At 32.6% G+C, this 17,700-nt stretch overlaps 1 long non-coding RNA gene across 2 annotated transcripts in view; it reads right to left on the bottom strand.

Annotated features, from left to right (window-relative positions):
• Positions 1-13,980: 13,980 nt before the first annotated feature.
• Positions 13,981-17,700, bottom strand: part of LOC135701812 (uncharacterized) — a 165,620-nt gene continuing 161,900 nt past the window's right edge. The window contains exon 2 of one of the 2 annotated variants that reach the window (XR_010517666.1): positions 13,981-14,063. This is a non-coding gene — a long non-coding RNA (uncharacterized LOC135701812). The remainder of the gene's footprint in view (positions 14,064-17,700) is intronic. The other variant, XR_010517667.1, reaches the window with a different exon arrangement.

Genomic DNA, 17,700 nt, shown 5'->3' with positions numbered 1-17,700 from the left:
TTTTTTAAAAATTAACGGCACAACTTATCAAGCTGAAATTTTTATAGAAGGCAGTTGGTAATGACATCTACTTGTAGAAAAAATTTCAGGCCAATCTGACGGTTGGGGTTAGAGATAGAGTGATTTCCCCGGTTTACGTTTGTTGTGGAATAATTATACTTTTTTGTGTAATAAACCGATCACTATTTTTTTTTAAATTAACGGCACAACTCATCAAGCTGAAATTTTCTCTGAAGGCAGATGGTAATGACTTCTACTTGTAGAAAAAATTTCAGGCCAATCTGATGTTTGTTGTTTGAGATAGAGTGATTTCCCCGTTTTACGTTTGTTGTGGAATAATTATACTTTTTTGTGTAATAAACCTATCACTATTTTTTTTAAATTAACGGCACAACTCATCAAGCTGAAATTTTCTCTGAAGGCAGATGGTAATGACTTCTACTTGTAGAAAAAATTTCAGGCCAATCTGATGTTTGTTGTTTGAGATAGAGTGATTTCCCCGTTTTACGTTTGTTGTGGAATAATTATACTTTTTGGTGTAATAAACCTATCACTTTTTCTTAAAAATTAACGGCACAACTCATCAAGCTGAAATTTTCACAGAAGGCAGATGGTAATGACTTCTACTTGTAGAAAAAATTTCAGGCCAATCTGATGTTTGTTGTTTGAGATAGAGTGATTTTCCCGTTTTACGTTTGTTGTGGAATAATTATACTTTTTTGTGTAATAAACCTATCACTATTTTTTAAAAATTAACGGCACATTTTATCAAGCTGAAATTTTTATAGAAGGCAGTTGGTAATGACATCTACTTGTAGAAAAAATTTCAGGCCAATCTGACGTTTGGGGTTAGAGATAGAGTGATTTCCCCGGTTTACGTTTGTTGTGGAATAATTATACTTTTTTGTGTAATAAACCGATCACTATTTTTTTAAAAATTAACGGCACAACTCATCAAGCTGAAATTTTCTCTGAAGGCAGATGGTAATGACTTCTACTTGTAGAAAAAATTTCAGGCCAATCTGATGTTTGTTGTTTGAGATAGAGTGATTTCCCCGTTTTACGTTTGTTGTGGAATAATTATACTTTTTTGTGTAATAAACCTATCACTATTTTTTTTAAATTAACGGCACAACTCATCAAGCTGAAATTTTCTCTGAAGGCAGATGGTAATGACTTCTACTTGTAGAAAAAATTTCAGGCCAATCTGATGTTTGTTGTTTGAGATAGAGTGATTTCCCCGTTTTACGTTTGTTGTGGAATAATTATACTTTTTTGTGTAATAAACCTATCACTATTTTTTTTAAATTAACGGCACAACTCATCAAGCTGAAATTTTCTCTGAAGGCAGATGGTAATGACTTCTACTTGTAGAAAAAATTTCAGGCCAATCTGATGTTTGTTGTTTGAGATAGAGTGATTTCCCCGTTTTACGTTTGTTGTGGAATAATTATACTTTTTTGTGTAATAAACCTATCACTATTTTTTTTAAATTAACGGCACAACTCATCAAGCTGAAATTTTCACAGAAGGCAGTTGGTAATGACTTCTACTTGTAGAAAAAATTTCAGGCCAATCTGATGTTTGTTGTTTGAGATAGAGTGGTTTCCCCGTTTTACGTTTGTTGTGGAATAATTATACTTTTTTGTGTAATAAACCTATCACTATTTTTTAAAAATTAACGGCACAACTCATCAAGCTGAAATTTTCTCTGAAGGCAGATGGTAATGACTTCTACTTGTAGAAAAAATTTCAGGCCAATCTGATGTTTGTTGTTTGAGATAGAGTGATTTCCCCGTTTTACGTTTGTTGTGGAATAATTATACTTTTTTGTGTAATAAACCTATCACTATTTTTTTTAAACTAACGGCACAACTCATCAAGCTGAAATTTTCTCTGAAGGCAGATGGTAATGACTTCTACTTGTAGAAAAAATTTCAGGCCAATCTGATGTTTGTTGTTTGAGATAGAGTGATTTCCCCGTTTTACGTTTGTTGTGGAATAATTATACTTTTTTGTGTAATAAACCTATCACTATTTTTTTTAAATTAACGGCACAACTCATCAAGCTGAAATTTTCTCTGAAGGCAGATGGTAATGACTTCTACTTGTAGAAAAAATTTCAGGCCAATCTGATGTTTGTTGTTTGAGATAGAGTGATTTCCCCGTTTTACGTTTGTTGTGGAATAATTATACTTTTTTGTGTAATAAACCTATCACTATTTTTTTTAAATTAACGGCACAACTCATCAGGCTGAAATTTTCACAGAAGGCAGTTGGTAGTGACCTCTACTTGTAGAAAAAATTTCAGGGCAATCTAATGCTTGTTGTTTGAGATAGAGTGATTTCCCCGTTTAACGTTTATTGTGGAATAATTATACTTTTTAGTGTAATACACCTATCACTATTTTTTTTAAATTAACGGCACAACTCATCAAGCTGAAATTTTCGCAGAAGACAGTTGGTAATGACTTCTACTTGTAGAAAAAAATTCAGGCCAATCTGATGTTTGTTGTTTGAGATAGAGTGATTTCCCCGTTTTACGTTTGTTGTGGAATAATTATACTTTTTGGTGTAATAAACCTATCACTATTTTTTTTAAATTAACGGCACATCTCATCAAGCTGAAATTTTCACAGAAGGCAGTTGGTAATGACTTCTACTTGTAGAAAAAATTTCAGGCCAATCTGATGTTTGTTGTTTGAGATAGAGTGATTTCCCCGTTTTACGTTTGTTGTGGAATAATTATACTTTTTTGTGTAATAAACCGATCACTATTTTTTTAAAATTAACGGCACAACTCATCAAGCTGAAATTTTCTCTGAAGGCAGATGGTAATGACTTCTACTTGTAGAAAAAATTTCAGGCCAATCTGATGTTTTTTTTTGAGATAGAGTGATTTCCCCGTTTTACGTTTGTTGTGGAATAATTATACTTTTTTGTGTAATAAACCTATCACTATTTTTTAAAAATTAACGGCACAACTCATCAAGCTGAAATTTTCACAGAAGGCAGTTGGTAGTGACCTCTACTTGTAGAAAAAATTTCAGGACAATCTAATGCTTGTTGTTTGAGATAGAGTGATTTCCCCGTTTTACGTTTGTTGTGGAATAATTATACTTCTTGGTGTAATAAACCTATCACTATTTTTTTTAACTTAACGGCACATCTCATCAAGTTGAAATTTTCTCTGAAGGCAGATGGTAATGACTTCTACTTGTAGAAAAAATTTCAGGCCAATCTGATGTTTGTTGTTTGAGATAGAGTGATTTCCCCGTTTTACGTTTGTTGTGGAATAATTATACTTTTTTTGTTTAATAAACTTATCACTATTTTTTAAAAATTAACGGCACAACTTATCAAGCTGAAATTTTTATAGAAGGCAGTTGGTAATGACATCTACATGCAGAAAAAATTTCAGGCCAATCTGACGGTTGGGGTTAGAGATAGAGTGATTTCCCCGGTTTGCTTTTGTTGTGGAAAAAATTAATGGAAGATTTTTAACAAAAGAAAAGCAGTCTTCATATAGGACATTAAAACCCATCTCGGATTGTTGGTTGTTCTTAGTAACGTTCAACCTGCTTGAAAACGGGGTGATTGGGTTTAGAATCGAAAAAAAAAATCGGCGTAGAAACTACCTTATTAAAAAGGGGAAGCCTGGCTCAAAGTTTCCCCATGTGACACGGCAATGAGTCTTAACACCTGAAATCTGATGTCTGTGTTAGGGAATCCGAACTTTTTTTTTTTTTTTTTTTTTTTTTTTTTTTCGCTTTGTAGTGACTACTCCATAATGGTTGAGTTTGCAATAATTTCTACTTGTAGAAAAAATTTCAGGCCAATCTGAAGGTTGGGGTTAGAGATAGAGCGATTTGCCTGTTTTACTGTTGTGTAATAAATCTATTACGATTTTTTTTTTTTATTAACGGCACAACAAATCAAGCTGAAATTTTCACAGAAGGCAGTTGGTAGTGACCTCTACTTGTAGAAAACATTTCAGGCCAATCTGATGTTTGTTGTTTGAGATAGAGTGATTTCCCCGTTTTACGTTTGTTGTGGAATAATTATACTTTTTTGTGTAATAAACCGATCACTATTTTTTTTTAAATTAACGGCACAACTCATCAAGCTGAAATTTTCTCTGAAGGCAGATGGTAATGACTTCTACTTGTAGAAAAAATTTCAGGCCAATCTGATGTTTGTTGTTTGAGATAGAGTGATTTCCCCGTTTTACGTTTGTTGTGGAATAATTATACTTTTTTGTGTAATAAACCTATCACTTTTTCTTAAAAATTAACGGCAAAACTCATCAAGCTGAAATTTTCACAGAAGGCAGTTGGTAATGACTTCTACTTGTAGAAAAAATTTCAGGCCAATCTGATGTTTGTTGTTTGAGATAGAGTGATTTCCCCGTTTTACGTTTGTTGTGGAATAATTATACTTTTTTGTGTAATAAACCTATCACTATTTCTTTAAAATTAACGGCACAACTCATCAAGCTGAAATTTTCACAGAAGGCAGTTGGTAATGACTTCTACTTGTAGAAAAAATTTCAGGCCAATCTGATGTTTGTTGTTTGAGATAGAGTGATTTCCCCGTTTTACGTTTGTTGTGGAATAATTATACTTTTTGGTGTAATAAACCTATCATTATTTTTTAAAAATTAACGGCACAACTTATCAAGCTGAAATTTTTATAGAAGGCAGTTGGTAATGACATCTACTTGTAGAAAAAATTTCAGGCCAATCTGACGGTTGGGGTTAGAGATAGAGTGATTTCCCCGGTTTACGTTTGTTGTGGAATAATTATACTTTTTTGTGTAATAAACCTATAACTATTTCTTAAAAATTAACGGCACAACTCATCAAGCTGAAATTTTCACAGCAGGCAGTTGGTAATGACTTCTACTTGTAGAAAAAATTTCAGGCCAATCTGATGTTTGTTGTTTGAGATAGAGTGATTTCCCCGTTTTACGTTTGTTGTGGAATAATTATACTTTTTTGTGTAATAAACCTATCACTATTTTTTAAAAATTAACGGCACAACTCATCAAGCTGAAATTTTCTCTGAAGGCAGATGGTAATGACTTCTACTTGTAGAAAAAATTTCAGGCCAATCTGATGTTTGTTGTTTGAGATAGAGTGATTTCCCCGTTTTACGTTTGTTGTGGAATAATTATACTTTTTTGTGTAATAAACCTATCACTATTTTTTAAAAACTAACGGCACAACTCATCAAGCTGAAATTTTCACAGCAGGCAGTTGGTAATGACTTCTACTTGTAGAAAAAATTTCAGGCCAATCTGATGTTTGTTGTTTGAGATAGAGTGATTTCCCCGTTTTACGTTTGTTGTGGAATAATTATACTTTTTTGTGTAATAAACCTATCACTTTTTCTTAAAAATTAACGGCAAAACTCATCAAGCTGAAATTTTCACAGAAGGCAGTTGGTAATGACTTCTACTTGTAGAAAAAATTTCAGGCCAATCTGATGTTTGTTGTTTGAGATAGAGTGATTTCCCCGTTTTACGTTTGTTGTGGAATAATTATACTTTTTTGTGTAATAAACCTATCACTATTTCTTTAAAATTAACGGCACAACTCATCAAGCTGAAATTTTCACAGAAGGCAGTTGGTAATGACTTCTACTTGTAGAAAAAATTTCAGGCCAATCTGATGTTTGTTGTTTGAGATAGAGTGATTTCCCCGTTTTACGTTTGTTGTGGAATAATTATACTTTTTGGTGTAATAAACCTATCATTATTTTTTAAAAATTAACGGCACAACTTATCAAGCTGAAATTTTTATAGAAGGCAGTTGGTAATGACATCTACTTGTAGAAAAAATTTCAGGCCAATCTGACGGTTGGGGTTAGAGATAGAGTGATTTCCCCGGTTTACGTTTGTTGTGGAATAATTATACTTTTTTGTGTAATAAACCTATAACTATTTCTTAAAAATTAACGGCACAACTCATCAAGCTGAAATTTTCACAGCAGGCAGTTGGTAATGACTTCTACTTGTAGAAAAAATTTCAGGCCAATCTGATGTTTGTTGTTTGAGATAGAGTGATTTCCCCGTTTTACGTTTGTTGTGGAATAATTATACTTTTTTGTGTAATAAACCTATCACTATTTTTTAAAAATTAACGGCACAACTCATCAAGCTGAAATTTTCTCTGAAGGCAGATGGTAATGACTTCTACTTGTAGAAAAAATTTCAGGCCAATCTGATGTTTGTTGTTTGAGATAGAGTGATTTCCCCGTTTTACGTTTGTTGTGGAATAATTATACTTTTTTGTGTAATAAACCTATCACTATTTTTTAAAAACTAACGGCACAACTCATCAAGCTGAAATTTTCACAGCAGGCAGTTGGTAATGACTTCTACTTGTAGAAAAAATTTCAGGCCAATCTGATGTTTGTTGTTTGAGATAGAGTGATTTCCCCGTTTTACGTTTGTTGTGGAATAATTAAACTTTTTTTGTTTAATAAATTTATCACTATTTTTTAAAAATTAACGGCACAACTTATCAAGCTGAAATTTTAATAGAAGGCAGTTGGTAATGACATCTACTTGTAGAAAAAATTTCAGGCCAATCTGATGTTTGTTGTTTGAGATAGAGTGATTTCCCCGTTTTACGTTTGTTGTGGAATAATTATACTTTTTTGTGTAATAAACCTATCACTATTTTTTTTAAATTAACGGCACATCTCATCAAGCTGAAATTTTCACAGAAGGCAGTTGGTAATGACTTCTACTTGTAGAAAAAATTTCAGGCCAATCTGATGTTTGTTGTTTGAGATAGAGTGATTTCCCCGTTTTACGTTTGTTGTGGAATAATTATACTTTTTTTTGTAATAAACCGATCACTATTTTTTTTAAATTAACGGCGCAACTCATCAAGCTGAAATTTTCTCTGAAGGCAGATGGTAATGACTTCTACTTGTAGAAAAAATTTCAGGCCAATCTGATGTTTGTTGTTTGAGATAGAGTGATTTCCCCGTTTTACGTTTGTTGTAGAATAATTATACTTTTTTGTTTAATAAACCTATTACGGTTTTTTAAAAATTAACGGCACAACTCATCAAGATGAAATTTTTACAGAAGGCAGTTGGTACTGACTTCAACTTGTAGAAAAAATTTCAGGCCAATCTGATGTTTGTTGTTAGAGATAGAGTGATTTCCCCGTTTTATGTTTGTTGTAGAATAATTATACTTTTTTGTTTAATAAACCTATTACGGTTTTTTAAAAATTAACGGCGCAACTCATCAAGCTGAAATTTTCAAAAAAAGGCAGTTGGTAATGGCTTCTATTTGCAGAAAAAATTTCATGTCAATCTGACGTTTTTTGTTAGAAATAGAGCGATTTCCCCGGTTTACTTTTGTTGTGGAAAAAAAATTTAATCAAAGATTTTTAACAAAAAGCAGTTTACATATAGGACATTAAAAACATCCGGATTGTTTGGTGTTTTTAGTTACGTTCAACCTGCTTGTAAACGGGGTGATCGAGTTAAGAATCGAAAAAAAAAAATCGGCGTGGAAACTACCTTATTAAAAAGGGGAAGCCTGGCTCAAAGTTTCCCCATGAGACACGGCAATGAGTCTTAGCACCTGAACTCTGATGTCTGTGTTAGGGAATCCGAACTTTTTTTTTTTTTTTTTTGCGCTTTGTAGTGACTACTCCATAATGGTTGAGTTTGCAATAATTTCTACTTGTAGAAACAATTTCAGGCCAATCTGAAGGTTGGGGTTAGAGATAGAGCGATTTGCCTGTTTTACTGTTGTGTAATAAATCTATTACGATTTTTTTTATTAACGGCACAACAAATCAAGCTGAAATTTTCACAGAAGGCAGTTGGTAGTGACATCTACTTGTAGAAAAAATTTCAGGCCAATCTGATGTTTGTTGTTTGAGATAGAGCGAATTCCTCGTTTTACGTTTGTTGTGGAATAATTATACTTTTTTGTGTAATAAACCTATCACTATTTTTTAAAAATTAACGGCACAACTCATCAAGCTGAAATTTTCACAGATGGCAGTTGGTAATGACTTCTACTTGTAGAAAAAATTTCAGGCCAATCTGATGTTTGTTGTTTGAGATAGAGTGATTTCCCCGTTTTACGTTTGTTGTGGAATAATTATACTTTTTTGTGTAATAAACCTATCACTATTTTAAAAAAATTAACGGCACAACTCATCAAGCTGAAATTTTCACAGAAGGCAGTTGGTAATGACCTCTACTTGTAGAAAAAAATTCAGGACAATCTAATGCTTGTTGTTTGAGATAGAGTGATTTCCCCGTTTTACGTTTGTTGTGGAATAATTATACTTTTTTTGTTTAATAAACTTATCACTATTTTTTTAAAATTAACGGCACAACTTATCAAGCTGAAATTTTTATAGAAGGCAGTTGGTAATGACATCTACTTGTAGAAAAAATTTCAGGCCAATCTGACGGTTGGGGTTAGAGATAGAGTGATTTCCCCGGTTTACTTTTGTTGTGGAAAAAATTAATTGAAGATTTTTAACAAAAGAAAAGCAATCTTCATATAGGACATTAAAAACCATCTCGGATTGTAGGTTGTTCTTAGTAACGTTCAACCTGCTTGCAAACGGGGTGATTGGGTTTAGAATCGAAAAAAAAATCGGCGTAGAAACTACCTTATTAAAAAGGGGAAGCCTGGCTCAAAGTTTCCCCATGAGACACGGCAATGTGTCTTAACACCTGCAATCTGATGTCTGTGTTAGGGAATCCAAACTTTTTTTTTTTTTTTTTTTTTTTTTTTTGCGCTTTGTAGTGACTACTCCATAATGGTTGAGTTTGCAATAATTTCTACTTGTAGAAACAATTTCAGGCCAATCTGAAGGTTGGGGTTAGAGATAGAGCGATTTGCCTGTTTTACTGTTGTGTAATAAATCTATTACGATTTTTTTTTTATTAACGGCACAACAAATCAAGCTGAAATTTTCACAGAAGGCAGTTGGTAGTGACCTCTACTTGTAGAAAAAATTTCAGGCCAATCTGATGTTTGTTGTTTGAGATAGAGTGAATTCCTCGTTTTACGTTTGTTGTGGAATAATTATACTTTTTTGTGTAATAAACCGATCACTATTTTTTTTAAAATTAACGGCACAACTCATCAAGCTGAAATTTTCTCTGAAGGCAGATGGTAATGACTTCTACTTGTAGAAAAAATTTCAGGCCAATCTGATGTTTTTTTTTGAGATAGAGTGATTTCCCCGTTTTACGTTTGTTGTGGAATAATTATACTTTTTTGTGTAATAAACCTATCACTATTTTTTAAAAATTAACGGCACAACTCATCAAGCTGAAATTTTCACAGAAGGCAGTTGGTAGTGACCTCTACTTGTAGAAAAAATTTCAGGACAATCTAATGCTTGTTGTTTGAGATAGAGTGATTTCCCCGTTTTACGTTTGTTGTGGAATAATTATACTTCTTGGTGTAATAAATCTATTACGATTTTTTTTTTATTAACGGCACAACAAATCAAGCTGAAATTTTCACAGAAGGCAGTTGGTAGTGACCTCTACTTGTAGAAAAAATTTCAGGCCAATCTGATGTTTGTTGTTTGAGATAGAGTGATTTCCCCGTTTTACGTTTGTTGTGGAATAATTATACTTTTTTGTGTAATAAACCTATCACTATTTTTTAAAAACTAACGGCGCAACTCATCAAGCTGAAATTTTCAAAAAAAGGCAGTTGGTAATGGCTTCTATTTGCAGAAAAAATTTCATGTCAATCTGACGTTTTTTGTTAGAAATAGAGCGATTTCCCCGGTTTACTTTTGTTGTGGAAAAAATTAATTGAAGATTTTTAACAAAAGAAAAGCAGTCTTCATATAGGACATTAAAACCCATCTCGGATTGTTGGTTGTTCTTAGTAACGTTCAACCTGCTTGCAAACGGGGTGATTGGGTTTAGAATCGAAAAAAAAATCGGCGTAGAAACTACCTTATTAAAAAGGGGAAGCCTGGCTCAAAGTTTCCCCATGGGACACGGCAATGAGTCTTAGCACCTGAAATCTGATGTCTGTGTTAGGGAATCCGAACTTTTTTTTTTTTTTTTTTTTTTTTTTTTCGCTTTGTAGTGACTACTCCATATTTGTTGAGTTTGCAATAATTTCTACTTGTAGAAAAAATTTCAGGCCAATCCGAAGGTTGGGGTTAGAGATAGAGCGATTTGCCTGTTTTACTGTTGTGTAATAAATCTATTACGATTTTTTTTTTATTAACGGCACAACAAATCAAGCTGAAATTTTCACAGAAGGCAGTTGGTAGTGACCTCTACTTGTAGAAAAAATTTCAGGCCAATCTGATGTTTGTTGTTTGAGATAGAGTGATTTCCCCGTTTTACGTTTGTTGTGGAATAATTATACTTTTTTGTGTAATAAACCGATCACTATTTTTTTTTAAATTAACGGCACAACTCATCAAGCTGAAATTTTCTCTGAAGGCAGATGGTAATGACTTCTACTTGTAGAAAAAATTTCAGGCCAATCTGATGTTTGTTGTTTGAGATAGAGTGATTTCCCCGTTTTACGTTTGTTGTGGAATAATTATACTTTTTTGTGTAATAAACCTATCACTTTTTCTTAAAAATTAACGGCACAACTCATCAAGCTGAAATTTTCACAGAAGGCAGTTGGTAATGACTTCTACTTGTAGAAAAAATTTCAGGCCAATCTGATGTTTGTTGTTTGAGATAGAGTGATTTTCCCGTTTAACGTTTGTTGTGGAATAATTATACTTTTTTGTGTAATAAACCTATCACTATTTCTTTAAAATTAACGGCACAACTCATCAAGCTGAAATTTTCACAGAAGGCAGTTGGTAATGACTTCTACTTGTAGAAAAAATTTCAGGCCAATCTGATGTTTGTTGTTTGAGATAGAGTGATTTCCCCGTTTTACGTTTGTTGTGGAATAATTATACTTTTTGGTGTAATAAACCTATCACTATTTTTTAAAAATTAACGGCACAACTTATCAAGCTGAAATTTTTATAGAAGGCAATTGGTAATGACATCTACTTGTAGAAAAAATTTCAGGCCAATCTGACGGTTGGGGTTAGAGATAGAGTGATTTCCCCGGTTTACGTTTGTTGTGGAATAATTATACTTTTTTGTGTAATAAACCTATAACTATTTCTTAAAAATTAACGGCACAACTCATCAAGCTGAAATTTTCACAGCAGGCAGTTGGTAATGACTTCTACTTGTAGAAAAAATTTCAGGCCAATCTGATGTTTGTTGTTTGAGATAGAGTGATTTCCCCGTTTTACGTTTGTTGTGGAATAATTATACTTTTTTGTGTAATAAACCTATCACTATTTTTTAAAAATTAACGGCACAACTCATCAAGCTGAAATTTTCTCTGAAGGCAGATGGTAATGACTTCTACTTGTAGAAAAAATTTCAGGCCAATCTGATGTTTGTTGTTTGAGATAGAGTGATTTCCCCGTTTTACGTTTGTTGTGGAATAATTATACTTTTTTGTGTAATAAACCTATCACTATTTTTTAAAAACTAACGGCACAACTCATCAAGCTGAAATTTTCACAGCAGGCAGTTGGTAATGACTTCTACTTGTAGAAAAAATTTCAGGCCAATCTGATGTTTGTTGTTTGAGATAGAGTGATTTCCCCGTTTTACGTTTGTTGTGGAATAATTATACTTTTTTGTGTAATAAACCTACCACTATTTTTTTTAAATTAACGGCACATCTCATCAAGCTGAAATTTTCACAGAAGGCAGTTGGTAATGACTTCTACTTGTAGAAAAAATTTCAGGCCAATCTGATGTTTGTTGTTTGAGATAGAGTGATTTCCCCGTTTTACGTTTGTTGTGGAATAATTAAACTTTTTTTGTTTAATAAACTTATCACTATTTCTTAAAAATAACGGCACAACTTATCAAGCTGAAATTTTTATAGAAGGCAGTTGGTAATGACATCTACTTGTAGAAAAAATTTCAGGCCAATCTGATGTTTGTTGTTTGAGATAGAGTGATTTCCCCGTTTTACGTTTGTTGTGGAATAATTATACTTTTTTGTGTAATAAACCTATCACTATTTTTTTTAAATTAACGGCACATCTCATCAAGCTGAAATTTTCACAGAAGGCAGTTGGTAATGACTTCTACTTGTAGAAAAAATTTCAGGCCAATCTGATGTTTGTTGTTTGAGATAGAGTGATTTCCCCGTTTTACGTTTGTTGTGGAATAATTATACTTTTTTTTGTAATAAACCGATCACTATTTTTTTTAAATTAACGGCGCAACTCATCAAGCTGAAATTTTCTCTGAAGGCAGTTGGTAATGACTTCTACTTGTAGAAAAAATTTCAGGCCAATCTGATGTTTGTTGTTTGAGATAGAGTGATTTCCCCGTTTTACGTTTGTTGTAGAATAATTATACTTTTTTGTTTAATAAACCTATTACGGTTTTTTAAAAATTAACGGCACAACTCATCAAGATGAAATTTTTACAGAAGGCAGTGAGTACTGACTTCAACTTGTAGAAAAAATTTCAGGCCAATCTGATGTTTGTTGTTAGAGATAGAGTGATTTCCCCGTTTTATGTTTGTTGTAGAATAATTATACTTTTTTGTGTAATAAACCTATTACGGTTTTTTAAAAATTAACGGCGCAACTCATCAAGCTGAAATTTTCAAAAAAAGGCAGTTGGTAATGGCTTCTATTTGCAGAAAAAATTTCATGTCAATCTGACGTTTTTTGTTAGAAATAGAGCGATTTCCCCGGTTTACTTTTGTTGTGGAAAAAAAATTTAATCAAAGATTTTTAACAAAAAGCAGTTTACATATAGGACATTAAAAACATCCGGATTGTTTGGTGTTTTTAGTAACGTTCAACCTGCTTGTAAACGGGGTGATCGAGTTAAGAATCGAAAAAAAAAATCGGCGTGGAAACTACGTAATTCAAAGGGGGAAGCCTGGCTCAAGGCTCCCCCATCCTCCATGAGACACGCCAATTAGTCTTAAAACCTGAAATCTGATGTCTGTGTTAGGGAATCTAAACTTTTTTTTTTTTTATTGGGGTTTGTAGTTCCTTCTTCAGAATGGTTAAGTTTGCCATAACCGCAACTTGTAGAAACAATTTCAGGCCAATCTGACGATTGAGGTTAGAGATAGAGTGATTTGCCTGCTAAACTTTTGTGTAATAAACCTATCACTATTTTTTAAAAATTAACGGCACAACTCATCAAGCTGAAATTTTCACAGAAGGCAGTTGGTAATGACTTCTACTTGTAGAAAAAATTTCAGGCCAATCTGATGTTTGTTGTTTGAGATAGAGTGGTTTCCCCGTTTTACGTTTGTTGTGGAATAATTATACTTTTTTGTGTAATAAACCTATCACTATTTTTAAAAAATTAACGGCACAACTCATCAAGCTGAAATTTTCACAGAAGGCAGTTGGTAATGACCTCTACTTGTAGAAAAAAATTCAGGACAATCTAATGCTTGTTGTTTGAGATAGAGTGATTTCCCCGTTTTACGTTTGTTGTGGAATAATTATACTTTTTTTGTTTAATAAACTTATCACTATTTTTTAAAAATTAACGGCACAACTTATCAAGCTGAAATTTTTATAGAAGGCAGTTGGTAATGACATCTACTTGTAGAAAAAATTTCAGGCCAATCTGACGGTTGGGGTTAGAGATAGAGTGATTTCCCCGGTTTACTTTTGTTGTGGAAAAAATTAATTGAAGATTTTTAACAAAAGAAAAGCAATCTTCATATAGGACATTAAAAACCATCTCGGATTGTAGGTTGTTCTTAGTAACGTTCAACCTGCTTGCAAACGGGGTGATTGGGTTTAGAATCGAAAAAAAAAATCGGCGTAGAAACTACCTTATTAAAAAGGGGAAGCCTGGCTCAAAGCTTCCCCATGAGACACGGCAATGAGTCTTAACACCTGCAATCTGATGTCTGTGTTAGGGAATCCGAACTTTTTTTTTTTTTTTTTTTTTTTTTTTTTTTTTTTTTTTTTTTTTTTTTTTTTTTTTTTTTTTTTTGCGCTTTGTAGTGACTACTCCATAATGGTTGAGTTTGCAATAATTTCTACTTGTAGAAACAATTTCAGGCCAATCTGAAGGTTGGGGTTAGAGATAGAGCGATTTGCCTGTTTTACTGTTGTGTAATAAATCTATTACGATTTTTTTTTTTATTAACGGCACAACAAATCAAGCTGAAATTTTCACAGAAGGCAGTTGGTAGTGACCTCTACTTGTAGAAAAAATTTCAGGCCAATCTGATGTTTGTTGTTTGAGATAGAGTGAATTCCTCGTTTTACGTTTGTTGTGGAATAATTATACTTTTTTGTGTAATAAACCGATCACTATTTTTTTTAAAATTAACGGCACAACTCATCAAGCTGAAATTTTCTCTGAAGGCAGATGGTAATGACTTCTACTTGTAGAAAAAATTTCAGGCCAATCTGATGTTTGTTGTTTGAGATAGAGTGATTTCCCCGTTTTACGTTTGTTGTGGAATAATTATACTTTTTTGTGTAATAAACCTATCACTATTTTTTAAAAATTAACGGCACAACTCATCAAGCTGAAATTTTCACAGAAGGCAGTTGGTAGTGACCTCTACTTGTAGAAAAAATTTCAGGACAATCTAATGCTTGTTGTTTGAGATAGAGTGATTTCCCCGTTTAACGTTTATTGTGGAATAATTATACTTTTTAGTGTAATACACCTATCACTATTTTTTTTTAATTAACGGCACAACTCATCAAGCTGAAATTTTCGCAGAAGACAGTTGGTAATGACTTCTACTTGTAGAAAAAATTTCAGGCCAATCTGATGTTTGTTGTTTGAGATAGAGTGATTTCCCCGTTTAACGTTTGTTGTGGAATAATTATACTTTTTGCTGTAATAAACCTATCACTATTTTTTTTAAATTAACGGCACATCTCATCAAGCTGAAATTTTCACAGAAGGCAGTTGGTAATGACTTCTACTTGTAGAAAAAATTTCAGGCCAATCTGATGTTTGTTGTTTGAGATAGAGTGATTTCCCCGTTTTACGTTTGTTGTGGAATAATTATACTTTTTTTTGTAATAAACCTATCACTATTTTTTTTAAATTAACGGCGCAACTCATCAAGCTGAAATTTTCTCTGAAGGCAGATGGTAATGACTTCTACTTGTAGAAAAAATTTCAGGCCAATCTGATGTTTGTTGTTTGAGATAGAGTGATTTCCCCGTTTTACGTTTGTTGTGGAATAATTATACTTTTTTGTGTAATAAACCTATCACTATTTTTTAAAAATTAACGGCACAACTTATCAAGCTGAAATTTTTATAGAAGGCAGTTGGTAATGACATCTACTTGTAGAAAAAATTTCAGGCCAATCTGACGGTTGGGGTTAGAGATAGAGTGATTTCCCCGGTTTACGTTTGTTGTGGAATAATTATACTTTTTTGTGTAATAAACCGATCACTATTTTTTTTTAAATTAACGGCACAACTCATCAAGCTGAAATTTTCTCTGAAGACAGATGGTAATGACTTCTACTTGTAGAAAAAATTTCAGGCCAATCTGATGTTTGTTGTTTGAGATAGAGTGATTTCCCCGTTTTACGTTTGTTGTGGAATAATTATACTTTTTTGTGTAATAAACCTATCACTATTTTTTTTAAATTAACGGCACAACTCATCAAGCTGAAATTTTCTCTGAAGGCAGATGGTAATGACTTCTACTTGTAGAAAAAATTTCAGGCCAATCTGATGTTTGTTGTTTGAGATAGAGTGATTTCCCCGTTTTACGTTTGTTGTGGAATAATTATACTTTTTGGTGTAATAAACCTATCACTTTTTCTTAAAAATTAACGGCACAACTCATCAAGCTGAAATTTTCACAGAAGGCAGATGGTAATGACTTCTACTTGTAGAAAAAATTTCAGGCCAATCTGATGTTTGTTGTTTGAGATAGAGTGATTTTCCCGTTTTACGTTTGTTGTGGAATAATTATACTTTTTTGTGTAATAAACCTATCACTATTTCTTTAAAATTAACGGCACAACTCATCAAGCTGAAATTTTCACAGAAGGCAGTTGGTAATGACTTCTACTTGTAGAAAAAATTTCAGGCCAATCTGATGTTTGTTGTTTGAGATAGAGTGATTTCCCCGTTTTACGTTTGTTGTGGAATAATTATACTTTTTGGTGTAATAAACCTATCACTATTTTTTAAAAATTAACGGCACATTTTATCAAGCTGAAATTTTTATAGAAGGCAGTTGGTAATGACATCTACTTGTAGAAAAAATTTCAGGCCAATCTGACGTTTGGGGTTAGAGATAGAGTGATTTCCCCGGTTTACGTTTGTTGTGGAATAATTATACTTTTTTGTGTAATAAACCGATCACTATTTTTTTAAAAATTAACGGCACAACTCATCAAGCTGAAATTTTCTCTGAAGGCAGATGGTAATGACTTCTACTTGTAGAAAAAATTTCAGGCCAATCTGATGTTTGTTGTTTGAGATAGAGTGATTTCCCCGTTTTACGTTTGTTGTGGAATAATTATACTTTTTTGTGTAATAAACCTATCACTATTTTTTTTTAAATTAACGGCACAACTCATCAAGCTGAAATTTTCTCTGAAGGCAGATGGTAATGACTTCTACTTGTAGAAAAAATTTCAGGCCAATCTGATGTTTGTTGTTTGAGATAGAGTGATTTCCCCGTTTTACGTTTGTTGTGGAATAATTATACTTTTTGGTGTAATAAACCTATCACTATTTTTTAAAAATTAACGGCACAACTTATCAAGCTGAAATTTTTATAGAAGGCAGTTGGTAATGACATCTACTTGTAGAAAAAATTTCAGGCCAATCTGACGGTTGGGGTTAGAGATAGAGTGATTTCCCCGGTTTACGTTTGTTGTGGAATAATTATACTTTTTTGTGTAATAAACCGATCACTATTTTTTTTTAAAATTAACGGCACAACTCATCAAGCTGAAATTTTCTCTGAAGGCAGATGGTAATGACTTCTACTTGTAGAAAAAATTTCAGGCCAATCTGATGTTTGTTGTTTGAGATAGAGTGATTTCCCCGTTTTACGTTTGTTGTGGAATAATTATACTTTTTTGTGTAATAAACCTATCACTATTTTTAAAAAATTAACAGCACAACTCATCAAGCTGAAATTTTCACAGAAGGCAGTTGGTAATGACTTCTACTTGTAGAAAAAATTTCAGGCCAATCTGATGTTTGTTGTTTGAGATAGAGTGGTTTCCCCGTTTTACGTTTGTTGTGGAATAATTATACTTTTTTGTGTAATAAACCTATCACTATTTTTTAAAAATTAACGGCACAACTCATCAAGCTGAAATTTTCTCTGAAGGCAGATGGTAATGACTTCTACTTGTAGAAAAAATTTCAGGCCAATCTGATGTTTGTTGTTTGAGATAGAGTGATTTCCCCGTTTTACGTTTGTTGTGGAATAATTATACTTTTTTGTGTAATAAACCTATCACTATTTTTTTTTAAACTAACGGCACAACTCATCAAGCTGAAATTTTCTCTGAAGGCAGATGGTAATGACTTCTACTTGTAGAAAAAATTTCAGGCCAATCTGATGTTTGTTGTTTGAGATAGAGTGATTTCCCCGTTTTACGTTTGTTGTGGAATAATTATACTTTTTTGTGTAATA

The sequence above is a fragment of the Ochlerotatus camptorhynchus genome, unplaced genomic scaffold, assembly GCF_037179485.1.
Source record: "Ochlerotatus camptorhynchus isolate MF236.1 unplaced genomic scaffold, CSIRO-AGI_Acam_v1.1 ptg000177l, whole genome shotgun sequence".
In the NCBI taxonomy this organism is placed as follows: Eukaryota; Metazoa; Arthropoda; class Insecta; order Diptera; family Culicidae; genus Ochlerotatus; species Ochlerotatus camptorhynchus.
The sequence above is the reverse complement of the archived record's forward strand: the minus strand, read 5'-3'. Positions and strand labels throughout refer to the sequence as shown.